At 36.3% G+C, this 15,750-nt stretch overlaps 1 protein-coding gene across 12 annotated transcripts in view; it reads left to right on the plus strand.

The window, feature by feature from the left end:
• LOC109411294 (insulin receptor substrate 1-B) overlaps positions 1 to 15,750 on the plus strand; it is a 683,096-nt gene that overhangs the window by 125,986 nt on the left and 541,360 nt on the right. For 8 of the 12 annotated variants that reach the window (XM_062851139.1, XM_062851144.1, XM_062851145.1 and 5 more), the window contains exons 2-3: positions 7,249 to 7,906; positions 13,350 to 14,286. The exons of 3 other annotated variants lie outside the window; for them this stretch is intronic. The gene's annotated coding sequence lies outside the window, so the exon portion shown is untranslated. The remainder of the gene's footprint in view (positions 1 to 7,248; positions 7,907 to 13,349; positions 14,287 to 15,750) is intronic. One more of the 12 variants, XM_062851141.1, reaches the window with a different exon arrangement.

Genomic DNA, 15,750 nt, shown 5'->3' on the forward strand with positions numbered 1-15,750 from the left:
AACACGTTAATGACACCTACTGAGTTTTGTAACAGTATCGCAAAAAATGTGATATATAATCAAAGTTCTAGATGAGTTACAATATATTCATTGCAAGGAATGATTAACATGAGAAATTGAAATAATATTCAATGAAGTTACTACATTTTCAATATACTTAATCATATCTTATATTTTCAAACCACTGTAATTTGCGATCGTTTCAATGAAATGTTGTCAAATTTCCAAAGAAGTTGTTTGAATGTTGTATCTTTTGAATGATGTTTGTGAAACTTATTAATACTTGTTTATGATTTGAAGAGCCATTGAAACACCCTTGATAATATTGCCAAATATGAGCTAATTCTATGAAAACAGGGGAAAATCTTCAAACAGTAAAAACTTTCGTTTCCCTCGATGAAACATTTTCAAATTTTCTGAGGTGATGCTAAAATGAAATATCTTTCGAATGACGGGTGGCAAAATGGTGTATATTTTTATTTGTTAATAGTGGTTCCAGGCACACCGTGCGCGCATATATATTCATATAAGAAAATTCTATAGAAATGGCTCAAAATCTTCAAATCACAAAAACTTTAGTTTCCCTCGATGAAAGATTTTCAAATTTTCAGAGGAGATACTAGAATAGTATAGCTTTCGAATGCCGGGTGCCATTTGGATGGACATTTTTATTTGTTAATAACGGTTTTTGGCACACCGTGTAAATTTTATTATATTTACATTGGATTGACCGACCGTAGATGGTACTCTAGTATCGCTAGACCAGCTACAATCACACAAGGAATCAACAGGCAACTTCAGTGTGTGAGTATTGATGATCTTCTATTTTTAGACGACAATAGCTCCTGCTACGTCAGATTGCTGGAAAATGGGAGGGAAGTAATGATTGCAATCGCTTGTGCCCAACATATCGCTTAGTTCAATGCATCTGCACAAGTTGATGCGGATGCTGAAGTGCTGTTGGGAAATGTTGATTTTTGGCATGAGGGTTCGCGCATTGGTGCCTGGATGCCAGGCCTAAAGTGATAGATTGCGTGAAAATCACTGTGAAGTGGCATAGTTCGCTGGGTTGCATAACTTGTAGCCGTTATATGATAGATTAGCACTGTGATGTGAAAGTTGGAAGGAAGGAAAACGGGATTTCAACCCGTTTCTGTTCTAACAATGCAATGGCTATGAACTTGAGTACCCATGAGTTGTATATGTTGAGAAGAGGCGGTAGCCACTAGAATACCAAGCTCGACTACAAATATGAAGTCTACATTGTATAAATAAAACTGTAGATATTGATTCAAAACTAATGAAAAATGTCGTTATTATCTCTGATATTGTTTTCACAACTTCTGCAGGAGCTTCTGATGGACTCCCAAAAAAAATCTGATTGATTTTCGTAGAATTTTTGGCAGAACTCACTGAGAGTTTTCAGTGAATTTTAAATAATCAAAAAAAATCACATCCAAAAAATATTATTTTCTGGAAGTACTGCTGATAAACCTTTCCAAGTCACATTTTAAAGTCCAACCAATTCCAGAAAAGTTATCAAACCCGTCTTAAAACCCACTTAATTTTAGTTTGGTTTTATAATGATTCTGAGAGCCTCCTTTGATGTGTTAAAAAAATAAGCAAGACCCGATATTTTGATATATGTTTTTTATCCTCCCCGCTCAAAATACAAAATCCTACCAAAATTTTACGAGTGGGAAGGGAGAGAAAGTTGCAGGTATAATTGGTAGCTTCCGTAGATAACTTAAGGACATACGTCTTGAAATCCCGCTTCAACAGTGCACTTCGAACAATGCATTTTTTATGTTTTACTTGTTCATATTTTATCCTTTGACAGATACGCGTATTTAGAATACCACTTGTAATCTTTCTCACTGTCAATTATTCACCAAGTGAAAAATGAAGGTTCAAAACTGTTCCACTCATTCGTAAAAAGTACCTATTTTCAAAGCGTTCAAACTAAAGTCACTTTTCCTGTTTTAAAGTCTCAATTTTTAACTGTTTTGAACATTGTTTGCTAATAATAAATGTTTTTGTGAGATCAGCAGAACAACTTAGTTATTGGCCTTTTTAAGAAATGTTTTGAATTGCGGTTCTAGCAAATCCATACATTTTCCTTGATAGCTGAATTTAGTGAGTAGCGCAGTAACTATATGCCTAGAAATTCATAATTGAGATTTTTTCTGGTATTCCCTTCGAGATTGACAAGATTTGTGCTAACGAAAATGCTTGAAGAGATCTTTAAGAACTTTTTTTTTTAATTTTCATACTTGTGAATCTCAATCTAATTTCTTCTCTTCTCACATTTTTTAGAACTTTCAACTTCTATCTATTTCTGAATAAATGCTCGGGTAATATTATATTTGTTTGTGATAACGCAAACCTGGTAGTTACTAAACGTTTTTTTTCAATTCAAAGAAAAAAATCTTAAAAATCTTTAGCGAACTTCTGAAGAATTCTTGTTATGATTGTGGAAAAAAATGGCTGCATGCCTAGATTTGTAGTTTGAAGATTTCACTAAAACTATGTGCAGAGTGTTTAGACGATAATTATAAAAAAATCGGAAAATGCATTCCATGGGCTCTCCTTGTATTCAGCAAAATATCTAAAAACAATTGCAACACTCAACGTTTAGGAAAAAAGTTCTGGAATTTGTAAAAAAAATAAAAATAAAATTTAAAAAAAAAACAAAGTTAAACCCCAAAGTCATTCGGAATTCACATAAAATTCTGATTCTTTCGCCAGAGATGCAACAAAACTAACACCAGAAATTAAAACGAACATCCTTAATTTTGAAGGAATGTATGCATCTCATAAATTTAGATGTTAGATATTTCTCCAGGATTTTTACCAAAAAATATTCCAAAAAACAAATGTTTTGAAAAATATTCCTTTAATATTTTAACTAGAATTCCTCAAAATAAAAAAAATACGCCCTTCTGCGCCTTACTTTGATACCCTTGCTAAAAACGGGCAACTGCATCGTTATTCTGCGACCCGGATAGTTTTTCGGATACTTTTCATATATATCATCTCACGGAACACCAATACATTACGTCTGGGGCAAACCTGGCCTATGCTGTGGGCTCATAATAACGATAAAACAGAGCATATTTAATTCCCAGAGGAAGGCGCAATATAGCGACCGAAACGTTGGATGGATGCTTAAGAATCCGTTTTTGAGTTATTCATCCAAAGACAGAACGCCATAATCTCCCAACATAATCATCAACAGTCGAAATTCTGAGATTGTAGTACCAGAAAGTTCTTTAAAAATATTCCGGCCTCCAACCTTCGTAACGTTCGTATGTTTTACGCAAAATCGGTTTACGTGCTTTTTTGTACGTCCAAAATTGAGATAAACCATGATCATTGCTCTGAATTTTCTGTAAGTTTCCGAATAGACGCATGTAAGGACTGTTCATTAAAGAAAGTGGACACCTGTTTTTCAATAGAAAATATTTATTTTCGAACAAATTCATAAGTTTATTTTTTATATAAGACAATCAACATACATGTGGCCGAATTCACGTGAGTTTGAACATTTACTTCGCATTTCTGAAGAACGCTCAGACTTTCCTCTTGATACCTCCCATTAGATTCTGCACAACTTTCTCCGTAACCTTTCGTTGTGCCGCAGACCAAATTTTCTTGAAACAATCAACAAATCTTGAAACAATCAACAAATCTTGAAACAATCAACAAATCTGCCATCTTTTTTGAGATGCCGCCTAATTATTGTCCAGTATATTTTCACAGGACGCAGTTCAGCCATTTTTCGACAAAATCGACTTTTTCCGTCTTGAACATCTCTAGTGTAGAAGAAGCGTAATAAGCGGATGTCAGATCTGGCCAAAACAATAGAGGATCCGTATGTTTTCGATAGCTGGGTAGAAGTAGTTTTTTGATGCATTCCTTTATGTTATTTTTACCGTTAATTGTTCCTGTGGTGAAATACGAAGAACTGTTTAAGCCGCAGGAGCAATTGGCTTGCCACACCAAAAACTTTTTCCCATTTTTTTTGGTTCTGATGTACCCTACATCATCCAGCACATCTGTCCCCTGCTCAGCGTTGAAAAATTGCGGTCCCGGAAGTGTATTAGTATGCCAATTCTTGAAACAACAACTTTTTGGAACACTATTTGTGCAGAATTTATCTGCTAGTCTTTAAGCTAACCCAACCCATCGCTCAATATTTCTCACTTTTTTCCGTTTTCTTTGAATGTGTTGCCGAAGTGAACAATGTTTTTACACACTGAGCAAAAATTCACAATTTTTTGTTTAGTTTTAACTCTAAACTATTGGTAAACAGATGTCCACTTTCTTTAATGAACAGTCCTTAATGTTCAGTTCAGTTCGAGAAAACAACGAAGGCTAATCAATGATAGATCCTGGATATTGTTCTTTCTGCTGTTAGATGGCTAGGCTATACTGCTCAAAAAGAAACTTATATGGCTAAATATATACATATGAATTATAGGGTAGGTAATCAAAATTTGAACCAAATAGCGGCTTTCTGAAGTAGTGCAAATTGTGCAATAGTGCAAAGTGATTTTTTCTCCCACATGGAAATAATTTACTACGGCAAAATCGTATGTACATGAAAGCCACGGGTATAAACTTTCTGTAAAATGGTAAAAAGTTTGTATTCGCACCGAATTTCATTGAAATATTTGATTTTTCATCAACAATGATTTTAATCTTAATTTGAACCATCGTAATCATAATTTGAATCAATTTTAATCTTAATTTGAACTACTGGCGGCAGCAGCTCGAGCAACTCACAAAACAGCCAATTCCATGCTAAACAATGAAACATCACATGAATCACATGAATAGGTATGAGAATTACTATTTTTCATTAGGAAGTGGAATCTCAACTTCTTTAGGAATTTGGAAACTAAATTTGGATTTTTTCATCCCCCAAGAGTAAACAAAGCAACCACTAGCGCAATCTACAGGCCAACACTAGAAGCTCACCCCCGTTTACTAGTTCAAATTTAGATTACAAATGGTTCAACTTAAGATAACATTCTCCAAGTAAGAATCACTTAAATTTGATAATTTTATGACAAATTATGCGGAATATTAATCGGTTGATCGATTCTACGATAAATAAGCTTTCATTTGACGTGTTCACATATTGCGTGTGATACAATGAATGAGCTGTACGAGTGCACCGAAAATGTGCTTTCTCTTGGGGGAAATGGGTGAAATCACAGTGATTTTTCAAATGCCTCTTTTCCATGACAAAAACGCTTTTTTCAATGCTTTTAAAGTCCATGTTATCAGGTTATATTATGGAAAGCTGTTTAAAATCTTTTTCGGGACAATATTTGCCTGAAAAGTACGTCGTTTTAATGAATTTCGAAATGGTTCAAATTAAGATTACAAATTGACTAGTTCAAAGTTTGATTTCTTACCCTACAACACATCAGACTCTTCAGCATTCAAGTGGGTGTCAAATGCTATTTCATGCTGCATCATGTTGCAATAAGGCCTTTTTTATAATAAACATCTGGTTGTGTAATTCACTACAAAATGTGGATAGTCCATATATTCATTGTTGATTGAATGAACGTAATACTTCATTAGTAAGCTATCTAGCTTTACCTTGCGTACTTGTCTTTTTGTTAATAGTCATCGGAGCTAAAGCATAATCACTGACGACAACGGGTAATAAAAAGTTTTCGTCACTGAGTCAGTAGCTGTTGAATATTTTTCTTCAAACGCCGCCAGTCAGTTTGCTGGTCGCGACGAAAAAGTTTTACCGTTTCTCTTTTTGGCATTTTCGTTGAGTAGCTTGCACCGAACAGGACAGGCGAACGAATAATGGCTAATCAGAAAAAAAATGCAAAAATGAAACACGCCTTCATGTGGTATCGAACCAAAACCTTCAGATTGGCGGCACAACAAGCAAACCATCAGAGCTATTTCAACAGCTCCGACAGACTGAGGCTAAATTGTCAATAAAAGCTTGAATAGTTCACTTTTCGTCTGCCATGTGACGAAAACTTGTTCATTTTTCGTCGTTGCAAAAGGAGACAAAAGAGAATGACGAAAACTATAGCTCCCTATCGGTTCATCCTTGTCGTGGTTTCTTTGTCGGTTGCTGATGATGATGCAAGTGACGGAGTTTTATTTTCTGATGAACTTTTTTTTAATTTATCGTCGTTGGTCGGTGACAAAGCAGATGGTTACCAACCCTGCTTGTCTTTGCAATATTCTGTTTTTCTAAATTATCTCGGAAACTGGCAACACTGCATAGTGTCAAACATCGACCAACGCGGGTTTGAGATTAAATATTGCATTCGAATGTTCAGTCAAGATTATGTAGATATCAAGTGACTTCTTTAGCGTCACTGTATAACACAGAATTCCTGTAGTAACTGGCAACACTGGTAATGTTCATATTCAAATAAAGCTGATTGTATCAAACCTGCTAGATTGACAATTCGAATGTTTGGTAGTGTTATAGTTCCACTCAACGAACTAAAATAAGTTGCATAATGACAATACAAAAATTCTGTTCTTGTAGGCAACACTGGTCATGCAGATTCCGTCAAGGCGAAACTGGATGCATATTCTTATTTTATGGTTTTTGATTTTTTTTTTAAATAGAGGAGCAATATTTTCAAAATCGGTTTCCATACATATTTAAAAGAAGGATCAAGATATCTCCTGATTTTTATCTTGGTAGAAAATGTTTATCAGTTTTCCAGAAATTTTGTTATCATATATATATAAAAAAATACTAAAAAAAATGTGGCACTGCACCTTAAATATGTCTCAGATCCGGTGTAAGATATGCTATTCGAAAGTTTCAAATGACGAATATCATCTCGTTTTTTTTGACGCAATTCCAGAGTCCTTCTCAACACCAAATCATAAACGTCATTCTCAATGCTGCCATTAGGCGCACATTACATAAAGCTCCCAGCAGATGCGCGCAAATCATCAAGAAAACTTCCACTGTCCGAAAAAAAACATGCGCCACGATATTAATTAAATCATGTCTGATTGCTTTCGTCTCGCTTATTCGATCCCACTATGTGCTCGGAAGTTGGAAAATTTCCATCAATGGTTACTCCTTTACTCACATTCTCGTCGGTTCCGCCAGTTCCTCAGTTGAAAGTTCCAGCAGAAAAATGCAAAAAAAAAAAAAAACGTGGAAAAGACCCCGCCATTCCTTTTGATAGTTATCACCATATTAAACTGATTCCTTACTGTATATTCCGTTTACAGGCTACAGAAACAAAAAATAAAAACACAAACAACGGCCGCGCCACAGTCACTAGTGCCAGTCTGTGTGTGTATGTTGTGTTGTCCAATAAATTTAATTAAAGTAAACACATCACGAGCAGCAACACCAGCAGTAGCAGGGTCTGAGACTTAGCATCTAGCAGCTGCTCGCCACACAGGAGCAAGTAGGAAGTGCGCAGCAAGCAGCCAAACCAAAACTCCGAAAAAAAAAGTGATCCAAGAAGTAAAAATTCCAATCCGGAGGAGCAGAAGTGCTGTTGTTTTGCGCAGAAAGGAAAAAAAAGTGAAAGGAAGCAACAGTAAGGCAACGACGGAATGCAACCGGCAGCAACAGCCGCAACAACAACAACAACAACAACGGCACAGGAGAAAAGTTGAAAACAATCGTTTCAGTTTCAAGTTTCCTTCCAAGGGGCTCCTAGAGATCGCTCGTTCGTGTAAGAAGCTGGTTATAGAGCGCAGCTTGTTGCATCCGACGACAGGGCTGTATGTGCGCAGTCAGTGTATGTGTGTTTCGGTGGGAAAATTTCTTTCGAGGAGGAGAGTTTTTCAGCAATTCGTGAGAGTGTTGAAAAACGCACTTGTTTCTTTCTGCCACTGACTGACTGACTGGCTGAGGAACTGAGGTTTGAAGAGTAGGGTAAGTGTACCTCCGGTTGTGGACTTGGTGTTTCCTTGTTTGAACTTTCAATATGTGTCAGAAATATTTAGAAAGATTGTCGTGCCTTATCCAAAAATTGTGACCATGATTTGCTCTGTTATGGTATCAGGTATGCTTTGAGAACTTTTACGGAATTAGCTTTGAAAATTTTTTTGGTAATTATTAAGTCAACTCTTTCAAAATTTCTTCAGCAAATCCATTTTGATCAGGCAATTTCTTCGGTAATTTATTTTATTTTTTGATGTCCTCCGGCAATTTCTCCGATAATTTTATTCTACTTTTAGTTGAGCTTTTTTTTTTTGGAAATTCCTTCGTCATTTATTTCGACGTATTCTTTGTATTTTATGCGTCAATATCATTGAAAATTTCTTCGGAAATTTCTTTGGAAATTGATCCGGCAATTTCTTTAAGATTTCCTTCGGCGATTTCTTTGGCAATTTCTTCAGCAATGTCTTCAACAATTTCAAAAGCAACTTATTTATCGAACAATTTCCTAGCGGTATTCCCTCGACAATCAATTTGGAAATTTCTCCAAATTTTAGTTTTTAACTGGAAAAACTAAATGTAATTATTTTTGAAAATTCTCAGAAATTTCTGTCAAAAATTCTTTTGGGAATTTCTTAAGCAATTGCTTCGAAAATTCCGTAGGAAATTCCTCGGTGAGTTGATCTGGCCATTGTTTCAAAATTTCCTTCGTGATCTTTAGGAATTTCGACAATGTCTTTGCAATTTATACAGTGTCGGACAAAACAATAAGACCACCAGCCATTTTTCATACAAAATGGTCAAGTTCGACGATGTGATGCTCGGTTTATAGTGAACCAATTTGGCTGAAATTTTGACAGTCGCCATCAAGTTACGTGAATTTTGATTTGTATTTAATTGAGTGAGTTCTGCTCACTACATCAAAAGTTACAGATATACGAAATGATATATGAGAGTATCTGATACTTGATGATTGATAAACAAGTACTAAGATTAAGGATGCCATTTAAACTTGGGGACATTTTTATTAAATTGACCACAAATATCCATCATAAAAATTTGGTGTCAGAATTTTGTCGTACCGGATATCTGTAACTTTGGAAGTAGTGAACAGAACTCAATCAATTTAATACAAATCAAAATTCCCGTAAATCCATGTCGGCTGCCAAAATTTCAGCCAAATCGGTTTACTAGAAACCGAGTACCATATCGTCAAACTTGACCATTTTATATGAAATAGGACCGGTGGTCTTATTATTTTGTCCGACACTGTATGTCTTTGGAGAAAAATTCAAATTTCTTTCAGTAATTCTTTTAGGAATTCCTTAAGCAATTGCTACGGAAATTTCGTCGGAGATTCCTTTGGCAGTTGGTCTGGCCATTCTTTGAAGATTTCCTTCGGGATACCTTAAGTCATTTCGACTATGTCTTTAGCAATTCCTTCTGCAGTTTATACATGATATCCTTTGTAAATTCTTCGGTGAGGTATTTTGGAAATTAAGATTTTTTTTTGGGAATTTCTCTAGATGATTATAAGGAAATTTCTTTGGGAATGCCACCAGCAACTCTTTTGGGATTCCCTTCGATATTTTTTAACGATTTCTTAGACATTCTCTTGGCATTTTTTTTCGAAGATCTGCAGCAATGCTTTTGGGGTTTCCTTCAGCTATTTCTTTGTGATATGGTTTGACAATTCCTTAGAAACCAATAGGACAGATCGGTGAAGTACTAGATTTGTAGTAATGAGCTGAATTTTAGTATGGTGAGAAGGTCAATTCTTCGTTTCTGCAATAAAATGGTGCAAAAAGCGTGGGTATTATGGTTCCATGCCTAATTTGATGCTGTTTGAGCAAAACTTTGGGCAACAGTGTTGTTATTTTCTCCATTTCTTGCAACATAAACAACATAGTTATCCAAAGTTTTGCTCAAACAGCATCAAATTAGGCAAGGAATCATAATACCCACGCTTTTTGTACCATTTCATTGCAGAAACAGAGAACTGACCTTCTCACCATACTAAAATTCAGCTCATTACTACAAATCTAGTACTACACCGAACGTGCCCCATTGGACAGTTTCTTTTGAAATTCAGCCGACAATTTATTTGGAAGTTATCAAGCAAACTATTCAGCCAGGACAAACAAATTTCTTAGGAATTTTCCTGGATTTTTTTTTTTTTGAGAATTCCTTCGGTTTCCCTTTTCAAATTTCTTCGTTACCTTATTCGAGAATTTCCTTATCAGTTCCTTTGAGAATTGTGCTCTTCTGTCTAACGTGGATGGTGAAAGGGAGAGCAGAACCAAATCTATCACTACAACAATGTAAATTCCCGTTGAAACTTTAGCTTAAAATATAGAAAAATAAATCTTTGATTCTCAACAATGCCTTCAACAATTTATTTATGGTTTCCTACGGCAATCGTTTTGGAAATTCCTCCGGTAATTTCTTGGATTTTTTTGGCAACTAATCTGGATGCGTTTTTGGCAATTTCTTCGGCATTTTCTTAAAAATCTGAAGCAATGCCTTTGTGGTTTCCTTCAGCACTTTCTTCGTGATATCGTTTGACTATTCCTTTGGAACTAATTAGACAGTTTCTTTTGAAATTTAGCCGATTTTTTTGGAAGTTATCAAGCAAATTATTCAGCCAGGACAAACTAATTCCTTGGGAATTTCCTTGTTTTTTTTTTGAGAATTCCTATGGTTTTCGTTTGGAAATGTCTTCGTTACCTTATTTGAAAATTTAACTAACAGTTCCTTTGAGAATTGTGCTCTTCGTTCTAACGTGGATGGTTAGAGGGAGAGCAGAACCAAATTGAGCACTAGAACAATGAAATGATTCTTAAGCTCTATCAACATGACCCCACCTACACAGTGGATCAAAGAACTGTAAATTCCCGTTGAAACTTTAGCTAAAATATAGAAGAATAAATCTTTGGTTTTCAACCATGCCTTCCGGTAATTTCTTGGATTTTTTCGGCAACTAATCTGAATGCGTTTTCGGCAATTACTTCGGCATTTTCTTAAAAAATATTTGTAGTAATTCGTTCGGGAATTTCATAGCATTTTTTTTCAGCAAATAGTGATTCCTACGTATTTTCGGTCAGATTTCTTTCCCAATCAAGCTGAGTTATATGCCCAAATTTCAAGCAATTTGGCCCACAAAAAACCCCATGACGAAGAGAACAAACTCGCCGATAATACCCTTTGTCACACTACTTTGTAAAAGCCTTAGGGGTGCCTCCTGTATTTTTTTTATATTATTTCGAAACATGCTTTGGAAAATTCTTCGGAAATTCCATTGGGCTTTGGCTTTGGAAATTCCTACTGTAATTCCATTGACATTTCCCGCCTCTATGATCTCTGTCAGCAACGAAACTTGGGAACTCGCCAAAGCATTAAGGATGAGATTTCTAAGGTTATAACAACCTTAATTCCGACAGAAATTTCCAAATAAATTTTCACAGGAACTAAAGTTGATTGAGAAAGAAATTATCCCAAGTCGAAATCATATGCATTTTAAGAAAATTATCGACAAAATTTCCAAACGAATTACCGATGGAATTCCTATAAAAAAAAAAGTTGAAGGGAGGAATCTCAAGTTGCCGCATAAATTTCTAAAGAATTGGTCGAAGGCTTTTCTAATAAATTCCCCAAGGAACGTCCAAATAAGTCAAAACACCGAAGAAATTTCAAAGGAATTACCTAAGTAGTTAGCTGCAAAAAATGCTGAAGTAAATCCCAATTGCTAAATCAGTTTTTTATAGAAAATTCATGGGAATCGCTAGAAAAATGCTTAGAGCATTTGCTGAAGGAATTTGCCAAAAGAATTTTCAAAGAAATTTACTAATCCATCCCCGAGGGAATTGCAGAAGAAGTTTTTAAAAGCAATTACCAATGAAAACCAGAAACAAATTGCAGAAGAACTTCCCCAATGCATTGCTGAAGGATTTTATACAAACATTTCCGAAGGAATCGTTAATGAAATTTTATAATAATTTCTGGAAAAGTTTCTACAGGAATTAAACGAAGAAATTTCCAAAGAGATTGCTTGAGAATTGCATGAAAGAATTTCCGAATACATTTCTGAAGAAACTTTCAAAGGAAGTACCGAAAAATTTCCAAACGAAAAAGAAATTTTCAAAGTATTTTCCAATTTAATTTAGAAAACGTCCTGAAAAAATTGCCAAAACAATTCTACGAGCAATTGCTTGAGTAATTCCCAGATAACAAAAGTTATTTTCAAAGTAATTGTTGAAGACATTCTTAAAGATTTTCGAGAATATTTCTAAAAAAATGCTGAAGGAATTTCCACAAAAATTACAAAAAAAAATCAGAAAGAATTTATCGAAAAAACCCAGACGACACATCCAAATTGGTCTACTCGCGACTGATTCTGTTAGAGCAGAGTGTTATGAGTTAGATTTGCTCTGTAGCAGATACCATGAAGGTTGGACGATTGTGTTTGTTAAGAAAACCAAGATCTGTACTACCTAAGGTTGAAGAAGTCGTCATCGATGTTATCGTCATCATTGAAAATGCAAAAGCAGTTTTCTCGTTCAAAACTGAAATGTTTGCATCGAAAATGAATTCACTGTTCTTTGATTTTCACCCGCAACACAATGAATATATTAACACTATGAAAACTTCAGTTTTGAACGAGAATACTGTTTTCGCATTCTCGATGACAACGAATATATCAATGATGACTTCTTCCCATCAAAGTGTTCCATCAAACTGGAACCTCTCAAATCAATGTCTAAGCTTCCTCAGAAGATATGATGAGAATTATCATCACTGCCATCAATTAACGGAAGGCCTTTTGAAGTCCATTATGCGATGAGCATTCGTAGAAGATGGTTCGTCATGCGGAAAATATACGAACATTATATGTGTATTCTGTTGAGATCTCCACCAGACACATTAATGTGACAGCAGGCACATCTCTGGTGGTTAGTTCAGAAACGAGTATAGCTGTGAATGCGTTGTTGACAAGCACGCATGCTCGAGGCATGACACGCAAGTTTGCCATTTCATGTTTACTAGAAATAGCAAACACTGGGTTCACACATATTCATAACCAAATTTAATGTGTAGTGTGCGTTTAAGTGAGAATTTAAAAGATGAAATTGTAAAAAAATTAAAAAAATGTTTTACTGGAAATGAGATTTGAACCCACAACTTCGTTTCATTAGTCTGGCGCTTTATCCAACTAAGTCACAAAACAAAGAAACGGTAAACGATATGTTCATCGTAGCTTCCAATTCAAAGCATATATTTTACAATTGAGATCTGTTTAATATTTTCTTATGAATTTTCTGAATGAATTTTTGAATACTTCTACGAATCATATATCATAACGTATGTTCAAACAAGGAACCGCCATATCCACAATAGGAAAATTTATTAAAACACCACTTTTTCCTCAAATTCCAAACAGGCCCCCAGAAAGCAGTCGAAAAAAAAAATAAAAACAACCTAAAGACACCGATCCTCGGTGCCGCATTCCGGCGGCAGTAATTGTGCGTCTTTAATGTTGCGGGCGCTTCTTTAGTAGTGCTTTACCGCAGGTGGTGATTTCTTTTAGTGAATCGTTCCAACAACCACAATAAAAAAAAGAAAAAAAAAACGAGAAAAAAGTGCGTCGTAGTGCGTTGCGTTCAAAGTAGTAGCCTGCCGTTGCTGTATTGCGTAAGCGTAAGCGAAGAAAAACTGCCGGGCCCGGCCGAAAGTGAAATCCAATTTTATTGCCCCCAGGAAGAGGCAATCGAGAGAATCAAAAAGAAGAAGAAAACAAGTTCAACGAAGCAAACCAAACCAAGGACCGAGTGTCCCTGTCCTGTCCATTGCATTGCATTGCCGCCCGAATAGTTGTGGAGCCGCCCGAAATATTGGCCTCCTTCGAAACGCGGTGGTGGTGCTGGGTGTGTGCGTGCGTACGTGTGAGTGTTTAGGTTTGTAACCGATAGTGAACGGCTAAAGGCTCAGAAGTGTAGAAAGCCGCCGCTGCCCCCCGAAAGTGAGTGCGGTTACGTGTTCCATGTTAATAAATTGGAAATTGATTAGTGGTGGCAGAAGCCGCCGCCATCCAGTAGCAGCAAACCTATTCAGGTGGCAATACTAAAGTGATCCTAATCGTTGCACCGAGCCGCCGAGTTGTAAAACTGAAGGCTTGTGAGAGGAGTGTAGTGCATGGTTCAACCAACAACGGCAACGATTACGACAAATCCAAAGATAGCTGAGCAGTAAAATTCTACAGCGCCGTCCAGGGACCTGGTGCTGAGCGTGTCTGTGTGTGTGCTGTTATTGAACTTCGAAGGAGCGCAGGGTCTCGTCCGTGAGGCTGGACTTTTTTGATCACTTCATTTTGGAATTACGTAAGTTTTGGGTCGATTTTGGGGGTTTTAGGGTGGGCGTTTTGCGTATTGTGTGGAGGTATATAACAGGTTATTTCAAGGGAAGGTTTCAGGAATGCGGCAATTAGTTGGGATGGACCTTTTACGACCCAACCCATATGTGACATTTTGAGGGAACACATGTAATTTGATTGTATGCAGCTGATAATCCTTGGAAGTCCTGAATGAGGTCGAATAGTATACACTCTCCCGTTTTTTCATTGTAGCGAAAATTGCTTTTGAGAATAGCGATCAGCTTGTTGTGGTTGTGGATCGCCAATCCGGAGACGGCGGGTTCGATTCCCGTTCCGGTCGGGGAAATTTTCTCGACTCCCTGGGCATAGTGTATCATTGTCCTTGCCTCACAACATACAAATTCATGCAATGGCAGGCAAAGAAAGCCCTTCAAATAATAACTGTGGAAGTGCTCAAAAAACACTAAGTTGAAGAGATACCGGCCAAGTTCCAGTGGGAACGTAAAGCGTGTCTCGTTTTCGAAAAAAAAAATAATAAAGTGCTGATTTGAAAATAACTCAACGTAAGAAGGTTGATTGATTGATTTGTCTTTATTAGAGAGACTTTCAGAACGTATGAAGGATAAGTCATCACCAAAATCCTTCAGACCCATAAGTTTATCGTCCAGTATGTTGAAAATAATGGAAAACTACTGGGCGAGTATATCAAATCGTCATGTTTAGCTGAAAGCCCATTGAGCCAAAACCAATTTGCATATCATGAGAGCAAATCTTCTGTAACAGCACGTCATAAACTGGTTACAAAATTGGAAAGATCCTTTGAAGCAAAGCAGATTTCACTTGCTACGTTCTTTGATATTGAAGGAGCGTTCGATAACACAGCTTACGAGTCGTAAGTTACGACTCAATGAGGAATGCTATGTCACGACGTGATTTTGACAGATGCATTGTTGATTGGATTGGGGAAATGTTATCAAAAAGAGATATATCATCTTACCTTGGTAGCTCATTTATTACCGTTAGATCAGTTTAAACGTGTCCACAAGGAGGCGTTCTATCACCTCTATTGTGGTCTTCTATAGCTGATGATCTCCTCAAAAAACTGGAAGCACAGGGCTTTGAAATAATGCTTCGCAGATACCATAGTCATGCTAGTTCGTGGTAATTATGACAACGTTATTACAAACCGAATGCAAACTGCCTTAAATTTAGTCTCCTCGTGGTGCGATAAGGAAGGCCTAAACATAAATCTTTCTAAAACCACAACCATACCGTTTACACAACGGAGACAATTATTCCAGTACTAACTTAACTCTCCTAACTCTACTTTGGCATGAGGGTCATTTTTTACCCAAACTGTACATTACATCAGCGACCTGCTACCAACGTGATGCAAAAGGAAGGTTAAAATCAAAGTGTAGAATTAGCAAACGTTAAAGTACACAAAAAAAATTAAATAAAAAAAACGAAG

This window comes from Aedes albopictus, chromosome 2 (assembly GCF_035046485.1).
Source record: "Aedes albopictus strain Foshan chromosome 2, AalbF5, whole genome shotgun sequence".
In the NCBI taxonomy this organism is placed as follows: Eukaryota; Metazoa; Arthropoda; class Insecta; order Diptera; family Culicidae; genus Aedes; species Aedes albopictus.